At 32.9% G+C, this 18,982-nt stretch overlaps 1 protein-coding gene and 1 long non-coding RNA gene across 2 annotated transcripts in view; one reads left to right on the top strand and one right to left on the bottom strand.

The window, feature by feature from the left end:
- LOC127718542 (uncharacterized) overlaps positions 1 to 18,982 on the top strand; it is a 191,426-nt gene that overhangs the window by 53,652 nt on the left and 118,792 nt on the right. The gene's annotated exons all lie outside the window — the stretch shown is intronic.
- On the bottom strand, positions 4,505 to 7,847 carry LOC127718554 (uncharacterized). Its single transcript, XR_007989894.1, has 3 exons — positions 7,775 to 7,847; positions 5,877 to 5,957; positions 4,505 to 4,822 (listed from the first exon to the last, which is right to left on the bottom strand). It is a non-coding gene; the product is annotated as an uncharacterized LOC127718554 (long non-coding RNA).

Here is an 18,982-nt window from a genome sequence, read left to right as displayed (position 1 = left end):
TGATTTTAACTTGATTACAACCAATTTACTTGAACGATATCAAGATTATCTCAATAACAACAATAATCATTGTAACATGTAACACCATGTTACCTTAGTAACTATGATTTTTCTTCGACAAATACGATTTTGATCGTTACGTTATTTTTTTTTATAGCGTACTTTTTTCTTGATAACGTAATTGTTCCTTTATAACGTCTATTCAAATCTAATAACAAAAATTTAACAGTGGTAACGACAATACTAATATCGTATTTTCAGTAAACCAACGGACTATATTAAAAGACAACTTCAAATAGATTAATGATGGCGTTTTATTTTATGGAATGAACGCCCTTTAACATGGTGAAGGACTAAGAAAAACCGACTGAGTCGTAAACTGATAGTACTGGTATTACTATTGGTTAAACATTGGCTAGCGAATATGTTTACAAAGTGCATAATTGTTTTTCACACATAATTGGGATTTCTAGACATAAACTCTAATAATTTTTCTTTATGTTCTTTTCAAGAAAACATTGAATGTTTCAATCCGACGTGAACTGAATTTATCTGCCTTTTTACATAAATCAGGTGTATGTTTCCCTAATTAAACATCTGAACTTTCACCTAGTTGTACCTCTATTTGCTGACCTTTTCTGTTAAACAGTCACGTATCGTCAGCGGTTTATCAGAACAGAGTGTATCATATAATAAACCGTATACCATACATGCTTCATTAGATACAAGTTGATTTTATTTTAAAAGATTTAAGACAAAACTGTAAAATCAAACATAACAACATTGTCATCAACAGAAATGTATAGGGCTGAATGACATCCTTAATTATTTTTGTTTGGATAACTTAGGTAATAACATGAAGGGTACCAATGTTTCTGCACCAAATGCGAATTCTGCAAACGATGTCTCTTGAAGATGCTCGAGACCATTTTGTTTTTTCAAATCCTAAGTTTATTAAAAGGATGAAGAGCTATCAACCAAAAAAAGACAAAAAAAAGGATAGCCAATGCTAAGCAAAGAATCAGAGCTTTGCATACGGGAAATACTCTCCAATATTTTGATTCTATTTTTAATGATTTTATTGATTTTGTAACAGCAAATTTTAATAACACAAATTGAATATGCTTCTGCCAACACCAAAGTACTGGTTACTGGCCACATGATGATTATACCATCGGGGACTATTAGTCTACCATCAAAGACATCAACCCAGTGGTAGTAATAACATAAACGGTACTAATGTTTCTGCACCAAATGTGCATTTCGACAATCAATGTCTCTTTAGAGAAAATTCAAATCTTATATATACTTTTTTCTTCATTCTAATCATTTAGAACAGGCTTTCTTTCACACTAAATTTGAAATGATAGGGATCAACATAATTAACACATCTCTGTATCTTTGTCAAGATTAAATTAATAATCTACCTAAGATTTATTTACTTCAATAGACAATCTACACACTCCGGTAAAAAAAATGAATTCAAATATCTCATTCTAGTTTAGTGAAGGACTACTAAAATACAGCGCTAAGTAAAATGTATCAGTTGCCGTGTTAGTCGTTAACGCACTGAATTTACTAAGACATCTTGCTGAGACATAAACTAAAATAACTATTAGTTGAACCCTGTCTATCGGTCATGTTTACCAAATGCAGATTTGTTTTCACACATAATTTGGACTGCTAGAATATAAAAAAAAAATATATAAACTTTTAGCTATTTTTCTTTTCAAGGAAATATTTATTTAATTAGCAGGTAATAATGCCATCATATTTTATGCATAATAGATTATATATCAAACATTCCGGTACTATTGAGCGGTATAACCGACTCCACCTAGCGACCAATTTCTATCGACCATTTAAGCTAGCAAACAATTCGAGCCGACACTGAACATCACACTTAGAACAAAAAAGCTAAGAACTCCGGACAACAGTATGATGGATAACAACGTTCTATAAAAAAGCATTCTAGCTACATGCACCACTACACATTTTATCAGTTTAAACAACTAATTGACCAGAGATGTAAAAATAAAAAAAAAAAACCTGAAGTTTCCTAGTTCAAAGTTTACTGGTATTAAACAGTTAGCTCAATGTGCAAGACGACGAACGAAAGAACTAAGCGATGACACATATGGTCCAAAAAATGATTACAAGTAAAATAGCAAAAAATACTGAAAGTCCCTAATCAAATGGCAAAATCAAAAGCTCAAACACATCAAACAAATGGATAACAACTGTCATATTCCTGACTTAGTATAGACATTTTCTTATGTAGATTATGGTGGAATAACCCTTGTTTTATAGCTAGCTAAACCTCTTACAAATCCTTTTACATTGACACTAATGTGTGAACAAAGGAAACAGACATAATATTGATATTCACCCCACATGTATCAAGTTTTAGAACAGTTTTATTGATATACAAGACATTTCTTGGTAATCCTAAACGGAAGTTTATACAGAAAGAAGAAGAAGTCTTCTAAAGATCAAAATTATTCCAATTTACCTGTGTATAATATAAAGTTGATGTTTTTCTGAAATTGTTTAGCATCTCACAGCGGTATAATACTTTTACTTTAAGTATAGCTCCACCTAAGAATCATGCAGAGGGTGATACAGTGATGGTTGTTAAATTGACTTTTTTGGGCTTCATATGTTCTATTTTGATAGAAAACTAAAAAAAAATAACAGTAAAACATGTGTTGAACAAAATAAAACAATTACATATTATCATAGTTTTACATTTGTTCTAAAAATTAAAGTTGATAAACAGAAGTTGCAACTATGGCAACTCTTGTTTCCATGGCAACCAATCGTTGCAGTTTTTCAATTTCTTAAAAGGAGTGAAAATAACGTTTTTCAAATTCTATTTTCTTCCATGAACAGGGTCCTATGAATAACCTGTGTTTTAGCATTTGTTCATTGGACCTTTTTCTATAACATATTAAAAATAATCGTTTGTAGCCTCCTTTAGGTTTTTGGGGAAAAAAAGTTTTTTTTGTCTCATTTTTTTTTTTGTTGATATTTTTTTTTACAGTAAGCTAAATTTTTTTCATGTATTCATAGCACAATTCATTTGATTATGTCTTTTCAACTTCTATTATACCTAAACATTATAACAAAGTAAAGAAAACAGTTATTTATTTATAATTATCCTCAAATCAAACTACCAGTTTCCATGGAAACAGAACACAACGATTTTGAGAAATACACATTTTTAATAAATGTATGCTTTATAATGATAAAATAATTTAATCAAGCATTTTATTTCTGTATTTTTTCCATCAAGTATCATCAAATTATTCAAAATAAAGAAATTAGTTTCAAAAGTAAATTTGGTTGCCATGGAGAGAAATGACTAGATTGACAAATTTTCATTTCAAATCACCTAAACATTATTTGTTCAAACTATAATTTTCTGAATATAATCATTGTTAGGAGCATACATATTAAATATTGACTCTATACTTTCAAATAACCCTTTAAAAATACATGTATTTGTCACCCCTTTTCTGGATGTTAACTCTGACAGAGTGACAGTATCAGCTCAATAATAAATACATGAAAGCTTTTTAGATATGTTTACAATGCAGGGATAAAACCCTTTAAATTATTGAAAAATTTACTTATTCTTTAAAATTTTAGAGGAATTCCATGTGAACTTTGGAAAAAAAATGGAAGGAGGGGGGTATGAACCCCTTTCAATTTAGTAGTTATTGTGTCCCTTTACAATCATACCATACACACATACAGTTGACCTACTGTTTATAGTATCTGAGAAAAGGACCTAATCACCTTACTTAAACCTTGATCACTGATCCATGAAATGAGGTCATGGTCATGTGAACCCTCTCTGACAGACATGTAGGCATTACAAGGAACAACAAGAATGTGTCCAAAGTACACAGATGCCCCACACACACTATCATTTTCTAATACTGTGTTCTGTGGACTGAAACTAGAGGTCAAAACTCTAATTTGGCATTAAAATTAGAGAGATCATATCATAGGGAAAATGTGTGATAAGTTTCAAGTTGATTGGACTTCAACTTCATCATAAACTACCTTGACCAATAAATTTAACCTGAAGTGGGCTATGGAAGAACGAATAGACAGACGAACAAACTAACGCGTACAGATAAAAAAACATAATGTCCTAAGAAGGGCATAAAAAATCTTATTATTCACAATAAGTGAGAAATTCACATGACAAAACAACTAATTTGTTTTTAAAGTTTTTCAACACTAACCACCTGGTAGATATATATTTTATGGTTTTGCTAAACCATGAAAATGAGGTCAAGGAAAAGGGACACATGACAGAAGGAAACTTCTTAGCATAAGGTATCTGCATACAAGGTGTGAAGCATCCAGGTCTTCTCCCTTCTAAAATATAAAGATTTACACAAATAGTTCACACTGATGCAGTCAGATAGTAATCCCTAAGTCTCGCATAGTGCTACTTTTTTTTTCACTGGCAAGACAAAAACTAGCTAAAAGCATTATTTTCTTTATAATTCTATGAAAACAATTTTCACAAATAATCAATCAAGTCATTATCTTTGAAGGTGCAGACACACACAAGCCAATTCAGTCCCTTCTAACCAAACCACTTTGATTCCTTTTCCTTGAAGGATTAGGGCAAATAATTCATGGCCCAGTCCATAATGATCAAAACTTCTTCAGGCTTTAATTCATCCAAAAGGGTAGTATGTCAACGGTCTTGGTTCAAACATCTTATAACATGCTGCCGCCAAGACTTTATATGTGACTGATTATGTAGCTCATTAATGATTATGTAGTTCTTCTGGAAAATCTGCAACACAGAAATGAAAATATTAAAATTCAAATGTATTAGTGCCAATTAATGGTACATGTATGATCATGTTTAAAAAAAAACGTAAGCATGAAAATCATAGAAACCAAATGTCATAAACGATAAAATCAAGTTCAACTGAATTTAATTCATTCAAAGTGTAGTTCTATCTCAACATGCTCAACTACATTTATCATGTTGTATTTTCAAGAATTCATTTTGGCCAGACTGCCAACTGATTTTAAAAGATGAATAAGGAATGATCAGATTTTGTTTTCTATCATGGAGAAATAAACTACTCACTGTTGTACTTTGAGTAACTTGGAAGCGGGTTATGTACAAGTGTGTACAACAAAATTCAATTCAAATAAAATCGCCTGTTTAACTCAACAAGCATGTGATGTCAAAAACTTGAAACAACTGTTAAATTTTGTTTTTTAAAATTGAAGTACATATCTTCCTACATTATATTCTTGTATCAAAATGAATATTGCTCTGGCAGAGGAAATAATTGAAAAGTGAAAGTAGAAAGTTATAAATAGATTTGATAAATATAGAAAAATAAATAGTAAATTTATTTTTCTATATTATATATCTGATCCAAGTTTTAAAAAATTATGGGCTCTTTGAAGTGTTGTTGTCATATGCATTAGTATTTTAACTTCTGCAGTACAATAGTTTGAATTTATTGACAACCCTGTGTACCAAGGTACATTGTAACCATTTCATCAGACTCTAACTGAAAGTTACAAGCACATTGATTCACCATATATGATATAGAGTTACAAATGAAATTGGTCAAAGTTTCATATCAATGTAATTGAACTTTTTAAGCCCAGTTGTAATCTAATGTACTTTACATAATGTGTGTATAGAAATCAAAAGTATCAGTGCAGTAAAATAAAGGCATTGAAAAAGTGTACACAGGAGAACAAAAGTGACGCAGTCTAACATTTCTCTATTTGTTTTGACAAGTTAATTCTCTGATATAAGAATTAATTTATGAATATCTTTAAAAAAAAATATTTTTCTATTGATAAATTACCATGATTACCTTGTGTATCACTTTCTCCTTAACTTAAATTTCTGCTCAGGTAACTTTAAATGGCACTGGTAGCAGCTACATTTTAGATACCTTAAAAACAAGTTAATATTCATAAGATTTTTGAATAAAGCAAAACAATATAAATATTGAATAACCTTCATTCATTGTGAGCCTGTAATTCAGTGGTTGTCGTTTGTTGTTGTGGTACATATTTGTTTTTCAATCATTTTTTTGTACATAAGTTAGGCTGTTAGTTTTCTCTTTCGAATTGTTTTACATTTCGTCATTTGTCATTCGGGCCTTTTATATCTGACAATGCGGTATGAGCTTTGCTCATTGTTGAAGGCCGTACGTTTATCTATAGTTGTTAATTTCTGTGTCATTTGGTCTCTTGTGGATAGTTGTCTCATTGGCAATCATACCACATCTTCTTTTTTATATTCACACCTTTTCTCAAAAAAATATTTTTGTTTGTATAAGGCTTAATTAGGAATAGGAAGAAAAGTGAAATACAAATGCAATTCCAAGATTCCTTAAAGTTAGTCTAGCAACAGTAAAGAGTGATATGAAGTCAGTGATATCCACCATGATATATAACAAACAAAAAAACAGTAAATACAATGTACATGTATGTATTTCAGTTGCTCACTCATACTAAGAATAATAGTTTCACATAGGCATAATGTAATCATGATAATGAAGATTTCGGAAGTTTCATGCAATCCAAGGACTGGTCTTTGTACATCTGGAGTTGCATATTGGAGATATATTGCATCCATAAATCCCCAATATTCAAGTAAATGGCAAAAAAAAATAACATAAAAGATAACAAGGAAGCACACAAAGGTAAATCCATAAAAAGAAGCCTTAAAAGCCTGTAATGCATGTAATTCATATGTCCTTTGTTTCTGTACATGTACTAGTACTTTGTATAGACATTATTTTATTATACCAATCAGGGGCCCTTGTCAGGCAAGATACATAAACATCATAATACAATGATTATTATAAAACAAGTTATTAGTGAAATACACAATACATAATAAACAAAGTAATAAAGTGATAATATGTAGGATATAATTATGGTAAGAGGCATTGAGTGTAATGAGGTCAATTTAATATTAAAAGAATATGATATAAAGTTTATTAATAGGGAAATAAAAAAAAAAAGTAAAAAATAGAACCAGAAATATAGTATCTCATTTTGTAGTAGTTCTCCTCATGACCAGTGCACAGCAGTGAGGGACTTTTACATCACAACAATGCAGAGGTCATCAAGGGGAGATCCTTCAGAACTAGCTACAGATATGAGATTACTCCAATAGTATACATGTATATCATATTTGTTTTTTATTAAAAAATTAAATTGTATATAAATCAGACTTAGTTTTCTGTTTGAAATGCTTTACATTTGTCATTTCTGGGCTATTTATAGCTTACTATACAATATTATAAATGGATTTACTCATTGTTGAAGGCTGTACAGTGTTAATGACAGTAATCTACATGTACATGTAGAAAGTTGTTAACTTCTATGTGACTGGTAATTGATCTCTAGCATGTCTAGTAGAGAATGCTTCAGTGATTCCCTATATAATCAACCAAATTTTTCCCACGAGGGGAGGGGGGACTGGGGCCCCCTGGATCCGCCTATGAACTTTAAGGTATGATATTCCTAAGCTTAAAATATAGGGTACAATATAGGTAAGGAAATACAATGTAGGAAACACACATATTTTTTTTATTTGGCCTTAAGGACAGATCCCTCTGGTCCCATACCAACATGAAAGCTACTGGTTACATATATGAAACACAGTAAACACTTGAACAAATACCAAATACTACATGTGTACATAGAGACCCCCCCCCCCCCAAAAAAAAAAAAAAAGTAATCATGTTAAACCTACCACTTCCAAATATTTGTATTCCTTCAGGATCCTTTGGTAACTTGAAAGGCATCTGAATGTCTGTCTTTTGCCTTCATGGACCCAACATCCAAACTTTAACAATCCAGGTCCACACTCGTTTCAACAACATCCAAATGTCCATCCGTTTCCTCAAACTCCAGCTTACCAACTTACACATCCTCCACCAAATATTCAACATACAAGACAGCCGTTTCCTCCTCATTACAATGCCATGCATCAGCTCCCTCATGCTAACATACTTAACAACTCAAATTCTCAAAGAAATGATCGTAGTCACTATGCAGCTTCATCAACGAAAACTCATCCAACCTACCACAGGCAAAACGATCAAATGCCGAAAAATCTATCAGATGATTCGCACTATCAAGAAAAACCTGTTCAAAGAGAATTGAACAAAGCGAAAACTCAATACAAATCTGATCAAATGAGTTCCAAAATCAATCAAAAAGAAAGAGATGAGTATAACACCAACTCAATACTACTAGCACAAAGTATGGACACTGAACTGGCAACTAATACAGATGAGACGAAAAGTCCAAAGTTGCAAATGGACATTGAACTGGCAACTAATACAGATGAGGGGAAAAGTCCAAAGTTTCAAAGTGTAAACAAATCTTGTAAGGAAAAGAGAAATATAATTGCATTCACTGACAATTCTGTGACTACGGCTACTTCAACCAATATCCACCAATCACCATCCTGTGAAATAGAACAAACAAAAAAAGATATAGGAGCCTCATGTAGTGTCGATAGCACATCACAGAATTTTTTAGAACTTCCCGGCCTAAGGAAACAACCACCAGACAACAAATACACGTTTCTTTCTTACAGCCAAACCACGAGAGATTAAAAGTAACCACTTTCAATGTTGAAGGGGTCAAAACCAATCAAAACTATATTTTAAACCTACTTAAAGCACAGGATACAATTCTGTGTGCTCAAGAACATTGGCTTTGGGACTATGAGAAAGGAAAACTGGATGAATTATTTCCAAATTTTAATAATTACATAAGATGTCATGATACATTCGATCCTATTGTAAATTTCCAAGCACCAAGGGGACAAGCGGGTATTGCTATCTTATGGCCTAAAAAGTGGAACGATTTAATTAGAAAATTGCCAGAAGGCAACGAAAGAGTTATTGCAATCTCTATTCAGACCAAGGATCGACAAGTTTGTATTATCAACTCATACCTACCAACTTTAAATATAAACTCAGTAATAAAATATAGGGAAAATTTAGATATTATTAAATTCCTTATACAAAAGTATTGCTATATGGATTTCATAATCTGTGGGGACCTAAACGGAACCTTACTCAATTCAAGACAAAACCAACATGATAGAATATTAAAAGAGTTTGTCAAAGACTATGATCTACACCAACTAGATACTGATGATCACCTACACTCTTTCTTTCATCATAATGGAAAATCTACGTCTAAAATAGACTACATCCTGTCATCAAATAGCAACCTTATCCACTCTATTCAAACTCTCTCTCAAGATGCAATAAATTTATCAGCCCATGTGCCAGTCAAGGCTCTTTTAACACTTCAAGCTGACAAGCAAAAACTAAAAAAATCTTCAAATTTCAGCAACGAGGTACTGCATAAAACAGAATGGGAAAAATGTGTACCAACAATTTACAGTGAAGCAGTGAAAAAATCTTTAGACCAAAATAAAAATCGAAAAGTAACAACGGAAGACCAAACAACTAGTCTTATAGATGCAATTAAACAAGCTGCAAGGAAAACAATTCCGACAAAAACTCTGAAAATCCGCGGCCCAAGACTAAAAGTTTCGCAACATGCAAAAAAGTTGTTAACGATTAGTAAGCAGAAACACAGGATATGGGACCTACATGGAAGAAAGAGAGGTGAAGACACTTGTTTTTTGGAACTGAAGGAAGCAAAAAGAAATGTTAGAAAAAGATTACGGCAAGAGAGAGCAGTTGAATGTAAAGAATTTTATAAAAAACTGGAAAGTGAACCCAACTCTAAAAATTTCTACAGATTAATACGCAGAAATACAAACAGCACTAAAGAACTTGCTACAACCATACTATATGATGATCATGAACTCACCGATCCAGAAGAACAAAGGGAGGCAATGGCAAAATATTTTCAAAATTTAGCAACACCTAAGGACGATCCTGACTTTGATGAAAATTTCCTAAATAACTGCCAATTCCGCTGTGAAATTATAAAAGAAATCTGTAGCTTATCTGATTTCAGTTCAGACAAATTCAACCCCGCCGAAATTTCAGAGGCAATATCAAATCTGAACAATGGAAAGGCATGCGATGAATATGGGCTTTCTGCTGAACACTTCAAATCTGCTGAAGAGGTTGTTGTTCCGTATCTTGTTTCTCTATTTAATCAAATTTTGGCTGAGAAAAAAGTACCAATCCAATTCAAAACCGGTATTCTTAATGCAGTATGCAAGAAAAATAAAGATGACAAAATACTTGATAACTACAGAGGCATCACCGTCTCGTCAATTATTGGAAAAATTTTTGAACATGTTATCCTTAATAGAATACTTCCGAAATTAGATAAACAATCAGAATTACAATTTGGCTTCACAAGTGGCCTCTCACCAGCAATGGCAGCACTACTAGTCTCTGAATCGGAACTTATATCAAAAAATCAAAAATCTAAATTAATTTTTGGACATCTGGACTCACAAAAGGCATTTGATGTTGTTCATCATGATATTCTTCTCGACAAGTTATTTGACCAAAATATTGATCCAGATATTTGGGAAATCATTTTTGATATGTACAACAACCTTACCTCTAAAGTTAAATGGAAAAACGGATTTAGTAACAGCTTCCCTGTACGGCAAGGAGTCCACCAAGGAGGAATTCTATCCACCCATTTGTACAAACTGTACATTAACGACCTACTTACAGAACTTGAAGAGAATGGTATGGGCCAGTACATCGGCACAAACTTTACGGGATGTCCAACCTGTGCAGATGATATTATACTTTTGTCATCAACTGAAGAAGAAATGCAATCTATGCTAGATACATCTAAAAGATACTCAGACAAACATAGATACAAGATCCATCCAACCAAAAGCGTTATAATTAATAAATATAGTAACTCAAAAACAACGAAGAGTGAAGTTCAATTCAAACTCGATGATAAAAACATGCCATCAGCTAATCAAGGTACACATCTGGGTATCATAAGAGCAATTAAATACCAAAATAAAACAAACATCCAGGACAGAATTAGCTTAGCCAGAAGGACAGCCTATTCTCTTATGAACGTTGGAGTACATGGTACAAACGGATTAAACCCTAAAACTTCTTATATGATATACAGAGTATACGTTCTACCAAGGCTACTTTACAGCCTGGAAGTTCTGCCACTAAATAATGGGGACATTAAGTTGCTAAGAGATTTCCACGTGAATTTTTTGAGACAAATACAAGCTCTTCCCTCACGGACAGCAATTTCAGCAGTATACTTACTCTTGGGTGCGCTCCCCATAGAGGCAGAAATTCACAAAAGAGTTCTTAGCCTGTTCCACTCCATCTTTTCATCTAATAACGAGAATCTAAAAAAGGCTCTAGAGAGGCAATATGTCCTGCAAACACATGAACTAACTTTCCTTAACAGAGTAGCAGATCTTTTATACATGTATAATCTTCCTCCATGGACTTATCTGAAAGATCAATTGCCATCAAAGTTATCATGGAAATGCAAGGCAAGAGAAGCAATAAACAACTACTGGAGGGTGAATCTTCAAAGGGACGCCAATAGCAAAACAACACTAAAATTTCTCTGTATCCCTAATTTAGACATTGGAAAACCTCATACTATCTGGAATAGTCTACCACCAAATATTGGCGAACTCAGGAAAGCAACAATAAAAGCAAGGCTATGCACAGGGACATATATATTTCAATCACAGAAAGCTCGTTTCTCAAATATTAACCTTGATGCAACTTGCCCAATTTGTCAACTGGAAGAAGAAGATATCATCCATTTTCTCACTCGCTGTCCCGTTCTGGAAGGCATACGCAGAGAATCTCTAAGTGTTATCAAAAGAATTACCATCAGTAAAATTGGGCTAGGAAACTGGAATTCCAACTTTCACGAGAGAACTTGTATTGCCCAACTAATTTTGGATTGTCAGCAACTGGCTCTAAACAATATTCACCCTCGTGATAACCTTTTTCTTAATTCAATAGAAGAATTAAGCAGGAACTTATGTTATAGACTCCATCTAAAAAGAGTGTCTTCTCTTAATGTCTAGTTGTCATAAGGTCAGTGTGGTTGTACCGCGCTATACCTTAAACAACTATCTTCAACTTCATAAAATAAAATATGGCTTTTTTCTCCAATCTAAGGAATAATCATTTATGCTTCTTCGACAGTACAACTAGGTCAGTGTGGGTGTTCCGCGCTAAACCTAACATCAATCCTTTACACAGAATTAAATGCTACGAAAATCTAAATGTTTAAATCTTCATTTAATTTAGGTTAATATGGCTGTTCCGCGCTATACCTTCAATTGCTTTCTTTAACTCCGTAAAATGAAACAACCGAAACAACGTTTATCTTTAATCTAAAGTCATCATAAAGGTTTTTGGACAGAGCAACTAGGTCAGTGTGGGTGTTCCGCGCTAAACCTATCAATCCTTTACGTAAAATTAAATGCTGAGAAAATCCATGAAATTTTAGAATAACTGGTCAGTGTGGTTGTGCCGCGCTATACCTATAGTTGGAATAAATGTACATGTTTACCGTTAGCTTTAATACCCAGTATCTTCACATATATATATATATATATATAACAGATAGATAATGGCTATGCATAATTAGATCGCTTAGGACATATAAGCTTATATGCATGATTTTATTGATTTTATATCGCCTAGTAATGCTCATAGACAGATGTAGTAACTCCAGCATGTAGCAGGCAGGAAGCTGAAAACTCGTTATTTTTTACCTTTAAGTAACATTGTTTAGTAAATGTAAAGATTTTTAACTATAATGCATGCCCTGTAAATAATATTCAAAACTTTTTTATTTTTAAAAATTTTATTAATAACTTTTAAACTGTGACCCATTTTTAATGTACATAGAAGTTATTATTAGTATCTTTGCAGGGATTTAACTGTACATAATGTTATTTTTAAATAGTTAGGTATTCACTTAATAATTTTTATAAGGATTAACCAACCTTAATTCAGTAAGGTTGGTGTACTCCAACTATTGGAGGAAGATATAGAGGAAAGAAGACATGGTCAGGATGTGAACAAGTTTAAGTAACCTTTACCCTGTCGATACTCTATACCAAGTTTGTTAGAGTGATGGATAAACTCTGAGTGAAATATTAGAAAATCCATTCTCTGTGTGATAGCAATATAAACAGGTCTACTTTCTTCAGTTGTTAGTTCATGATTGTAGTAATTAGCTGTTGATAGTTGTACGCAGCGATACTTCTACATTGTCCAACAGCTAATTCAAGTGATATTTTACATCTCTGTGTGACACAAACTTAGCTTAATAACAGTAGTGTCTTGGGTAACGTTAGTAAAGACCACAACTAGAATTACTTTGCAGAAAGCTGCATAAACAACATCGTAAATTTGCCTCCACATGTAGTGAAGCAGAACCGGAAGTGATGAATTGTAAACAATATACAAGATGCACTGGACAAACATGATTAATAAAAAGTATTAATCTATCCAATCTAACACCATAAACAAATGAATCTTTACTAAATTAACAATTTCTCAAACTGTTATTTGTTGTTATTCAAAAGATGCAGCATACAATATGAAATTTTTTTTTACTTGTTTTGAAGTTCAACATGAGTTGTCTTTCTTGGAATAGTGAGAATAAAATGCTCCGCAGGGCGCAGCTTGATACGACCGCAGAGGTCGAACCCTGAACAGTTGGGGCAAGTATGGACACAACATTCAAGCTTGATACAGCTCTGAATTTGGATTGTGATTAAATATTTGACACAGCATAGGTTTCTGACACAGAATGAATGTGGTCTAAGAACTTAAAAATTTTAAATTGGACATTCACCTATTATGGTCCAATATCCAAAATCTAAATACATGGTTAGATTCAGCATATCAAAGAACCCCAAGAATTCAATTTTTGATGAAATCAAACAAAGTTTAATTTTGGACCCTTTGGACCTTAATGTAGACCAATTTGAAAACGGAACCAAAAATTAAGAATCTAAATACACGGTTAGATTTGGCATATCAAAGAACCCAATATATTCAATTTTTGATGAAATCAAACAAAGTTAAATTTTGGACCCTTTGGACCTCAATGTGGACCAATTTAAAAATGGGGCCCAAAATCCAAAAACTTAATACACGGTTAGATTCAGCATATTAAAGAACCCCAAGAATTCAAGAATAAAACCCCATTGAAATTGATCAAGAAATAAGCAATTTATACGAAGTATCTTCTTTTGCACAATACTGTGCAATTGAATATTTCTTGCTATTGCGCAATACTGTACAATTGACAATTTCTTGCTATTGCGCAATATTGTGCTATTGGATATTTCTTGCTCTTGCGCAATACTGTGCAATTGAAGATTTCTTGCTATTGTGCAATACTGTGCAATTGAAGATTTCTTGCTATTGTGCAATACTGTGCAATTGAAAATTTCTTGCTATTGCACAATACTTATTATATAATAATTTACACATCCTGTTTGGTGTGTATCTCCTACCATATCATTATTATTTGCTTTTAAATATTAATCAGAAATAACCAACTTAAAATGGAAAATTTTAAAAGAAAAAAAAAAGAAAAAAAAAAAACAAAAACAAAAACAAAAAATCCCCCCTCCCAAATTTTTTGAACCCCCTTATGATTCATCACCCCCAAACTCAATACCAGCCTTCCCTTTGTGGTATGGTACCTTGCAGTACAATTTCAGAGAGATCCATACGCTTGAACACAAGTTATTGTCTGGAAACTAGAAAAATGCTTATTTTTGGCCCCTTTTTGGCCCCCAATTCCTAAACGTTTCGGGCAATTACCCCCAAACTCAATTCCAGCTTTCCCTTTGTGATATGGAACCTTGTACTACAATTTCAGAAATATCCAAACACTTACACACTAGTTATTGTCATGAAAATAGAAAAATGCTTGTTTTTTGCCCCTTTTTTGGCCCCTAATTCCTAAAATTTTTAGGCAATTACCCCCAAAATCAATTACAGCCTTCCATTTGTGATATGGAACCTTGTGGTACAATGTCAGAGAGATCCATACACTTACACACAAGTTATTGTCTGGAAGTTACAAAAATGCTTATTTTTGGCCCCTAATTCCTTAACTGTTGGTACCATAACCCCCAAAATCAATCCCAACCTTCCTTTCGTGGTATTGAACCTTATGGTAAAATTTCATGGAGATCCATTCACTTAAACTAAAGTTAGAGTGCGAAAACCAATGTGTCTTCGGACGACGCCGGACGACGCCAGACGACGACGACGACGACGACGACGACGACGACAACGTCATACCAATATACGACCAAAAAATTTTTAATTTTTGCGGTCGTATAAAAAGCGGTTAATTTAAAATGAAAATAACTCGAGATAGGTGAAAGGCTACAAATAAAAATGTTGTTTGGAAGATTCCATATTTTCTGTAATGCTACAAATAGCCTGTTCACAGCAGATATATGTTATAACATCCATCATATTTCCAATGCTTATATAGTGAAGAAAACATGCCAATCTGAATTTTTATTAGGAACAGCTTCCAATTGCTTTTGAGCATTTCCATATGCTCAAGTCAATGGGTGTTTCGGATAAGCGAGATTTCTGAAATAAGAATGTTGGAAGGCAACACTTTTTTTTAAAGATGAACTCAATACAATAAATGTATTTAGACCTATTTCTTTTTTTTTATAAAACATTATTTGTTAAAATTGCAGTAGTTATTTATTTATCTTAGTTTGGAAAAGAAGAATAAATAATTGAATTATCATCGTTTAGACATAAGGAGAGAAACTAATGTTATCCGAATTTGTATAAAATACATAATACACATTATCAAGGAATAATAACTGTTCTTATCCAAATTCGGATAAGAAGAATACATGACCTACCGCACAGAGTTAAGTATGCAATGTGACACTCCTTATCCAAATTCGGATAAGTATATCTGTATTCAATATAAAGTCGTCTTTCCGTTATCCGAATTCGGATAAGAAGAAAAACAAATTGTACATAGGAGAACTTTTTATGATTTTCTTTTCCGCATTAAAGGTACCAAAACAAAATGTGTATATCAAGCTGCCTTTTTATGAAAGACTAGAGTATACATTAATTTTCTTATCCTAATTAGTTAATAAATTAAAGTGATTGGTGATTTATTGTTGTTTGTTTTACGTCCAGTGGGAAATATTTCATGTACATGCAAATTTGAAAGCAAATTATTAACGGCACATTGGGTTCTACAAATATTTCATTTGTCATTGGTTAAGGCGAGTATGTTAGACTGCAGTAGAAAAAATACCCTCCAACATGCCATCAAAAGGAACAATGAGGACCTCTACACTGATTGTTGCGTTTTTCAGTTTAAAAAGTTTTGGCAGTGCTATATTCTCATTATACATCAGAATTTATCGTTACACCAAATCGATGCGACTAGTTCGAATATGGTTAGCCACGGATGAAAGAACTGAAGGAATGTTTTTTTTTCTATCGCAGATCGTTTGTCGTTCTATTTTTCAAGGTTTTACATGTCATCATATGTAATGCTTTAAATTCATAGAAAAATATAACAAAAAGAGAAACAAGATATTCCGAAATACTGCATTTTCACACAAAAGAAAATAATATATGAATATGCAAGTTTTTGTTGTATTTACTGATTCTAAGTAATCAGTTGGAAGAATGTATCTTGAATATTTAGATACGATTGTTCGTCTCCATTCACTTTATCATTTGGATGACCCTTTTAACCATGAATCTGCATCGTTTGCCAGTTAGTGTTTTACCAGTAAACAAATTATATATTTTTGAAAGTTTTAATATGTTACCAAATAGATAATTAAACCCGTAACGTATAGTAAGAGATGCAGATCCAGGATTTGAAAGAGGGGCGTTGCCCCTACATAGAAAAAGTTTGGAGTTGAATAGGTAAAAAGTGTGCATGGATGATGCAACAGTATATGAAGCATCTCAAGAAGGTGGAGGTGATGCCCCCTCCCTTAAATCCACCTCTGAGTGAAAAGAGTTCTTAAAGTAGATATGAGCACACTTTTTTTATTGAGTTTGAATTTGCTTGTCTTTCTGCGTGTTTTCAAACATGACGATTCGACCAAATCTAGTATTGTAGTTAAGATTATCAGTACACACTTTCTATGATTATATGTAAAAACTGTCAAAATTTCTGTAAAAAATGAAAATATTTAAGACCAAATCAAAACATGAAAAATTAGTTTATAATAGATAATTCTGTAACCTGACTGTTTTAGCTTTAATATGATAAATAGTATCGTCAAATAATTGATGCAGCTCGTTGTTATATACATTTAGCATCTGATTACTTCATGTCGTTGTATGTTGCTGCTGAAATCTTGTTTACATATATATAATTTACAATTTATTTGTATATAAAAATTATATATATAAACAAATACTTTACCTTTTGTAAACGAAAAAAATATATATGTTTAATTAATTTCCAAGTTAGACAAGAACAAGACTCGATCACAAACTTTTTCCTGATTCATATACGCATGTACAGATAAAGTACTCTGACGTAGCTTTCCTTGTATTTCGGTGACCTAAGGTTGAATGACTTCTTGTATTTTTGTTATCGTAACAGCCTCTTCTGTTTAGTATTCATGCCAATCATTACGCTCTCGCTTACGCTGCACCTTTACTATAGTGAAAAAAAGCGAGAAAGGGTATACACAAAATGTATGCATATGGACAAATCCCTTAATTTAATTTAGTATTAGAATAAAAATCGAGAATTATTTTTAAAAAAGATTTCAACAAAAGAAATCTGACTATTTCCATAGCGAAGAGGTATTAAGTTTCACCGTTGTCCGTCTGTACGTCCGTACGCCCCAGAATTGGTTACTATTCTCTAACTTAAGTTTGCCTCAGTTAAATGTTATGAAACTTAAACGCAATGTTTATTACCACCAATCAATAATCAAGTGTGAATTTGGGTGGCGCTGTGTCTTTTTTGTGTTAGACATGAAGAGATAATTTTGTTAGGTTTGAGCTGACAAAAGTGCTAGCAGTTCGCAGTATCACTACATCCGGATGTTGACTTCGAGTTAGATTATAATATACTCGAGAGGGAAAAGGGGGGGGGGTGCACTTCCTATGTAATGAGTGGTAGGGATGAGTCGCTGGAAGAGGTCACTATTTCATGCTCCATGATGTATGAAAAGGGTGAGAAATTCAGATTAAATATATCACTAGGTTGATGTTATCACTTGGCTGCTTGATTAAATCATAAGTATCTGACACTATCAGGTGTCAGTATTTATTTTTGATGCGGTTAAAGCACAATCGTAAATGTATCAGCTATTTGTCCAACCAATTAATCTCTATTTATTCCAATGTAGTATTTCCACTGATGCTAGTTATAGAGGCTATAAATATTGTCTGTTGAAATTTCTTCACAATGAAAGATATATAAAAGGGGCAAATAGAGGAAAGTGTTTAAGAATTTATTGAAAAAACCAATGCATTGCAAGCCCCCCCCCAAAAAAAAAAATAAAAAAATATCTCTATACTAATGTACCAGAGGTCTGTTTTTGTTACTTGATATATGACAAGGTTTATATTTTTGATAAAGAAAATATATGAAAAGGGTGGGGTACTTGATGTCTCAGCTGCTCACCCCTACAGATACAGTTAAGTCTGCCTTATATCTTGACTTACATTTAGAGATTAAAATTGCGGGTGGGTTGGCAACAATACTTTACGATAAAAGAGATGATTTCAGGCTCCCAATTGTGGACTTTCCATTTCTAGGTAGCAAATTCCATCAGCCTATATATTTCTAGTCGTCGTAACCACAGGCCCGTTCTCCTGTTCCCCGAATGTGACCTACCGATCTAGACTTATCACCGGTTGTGTACTTACATAAGCAATATGACTGGTGCCACATTGTAGCATGATCTACTAACCCTTCCGGGGCACCTGAG

The sequence above is a fragment of the Mytilus californianus genome, unplaced genomic scaffold, assembly GCF_021869535.1.
Source record: "Mytilus californianus isolate M0D057914Y unplaced genomic scaffold, xbMytCali1.0.p SCAF_10, whole genome shotgun sequence".
Taxonomy (NCBI): domain Eukaryota; kingdom Metazoa; phylum Mollusca; class Bivalvia; order Mytilida; family Mytilidae; genus Mytilus; species Mytilus californianus.
This window is presented reverse-complemented; position numbering and strand designations above follow the sequence as displayed.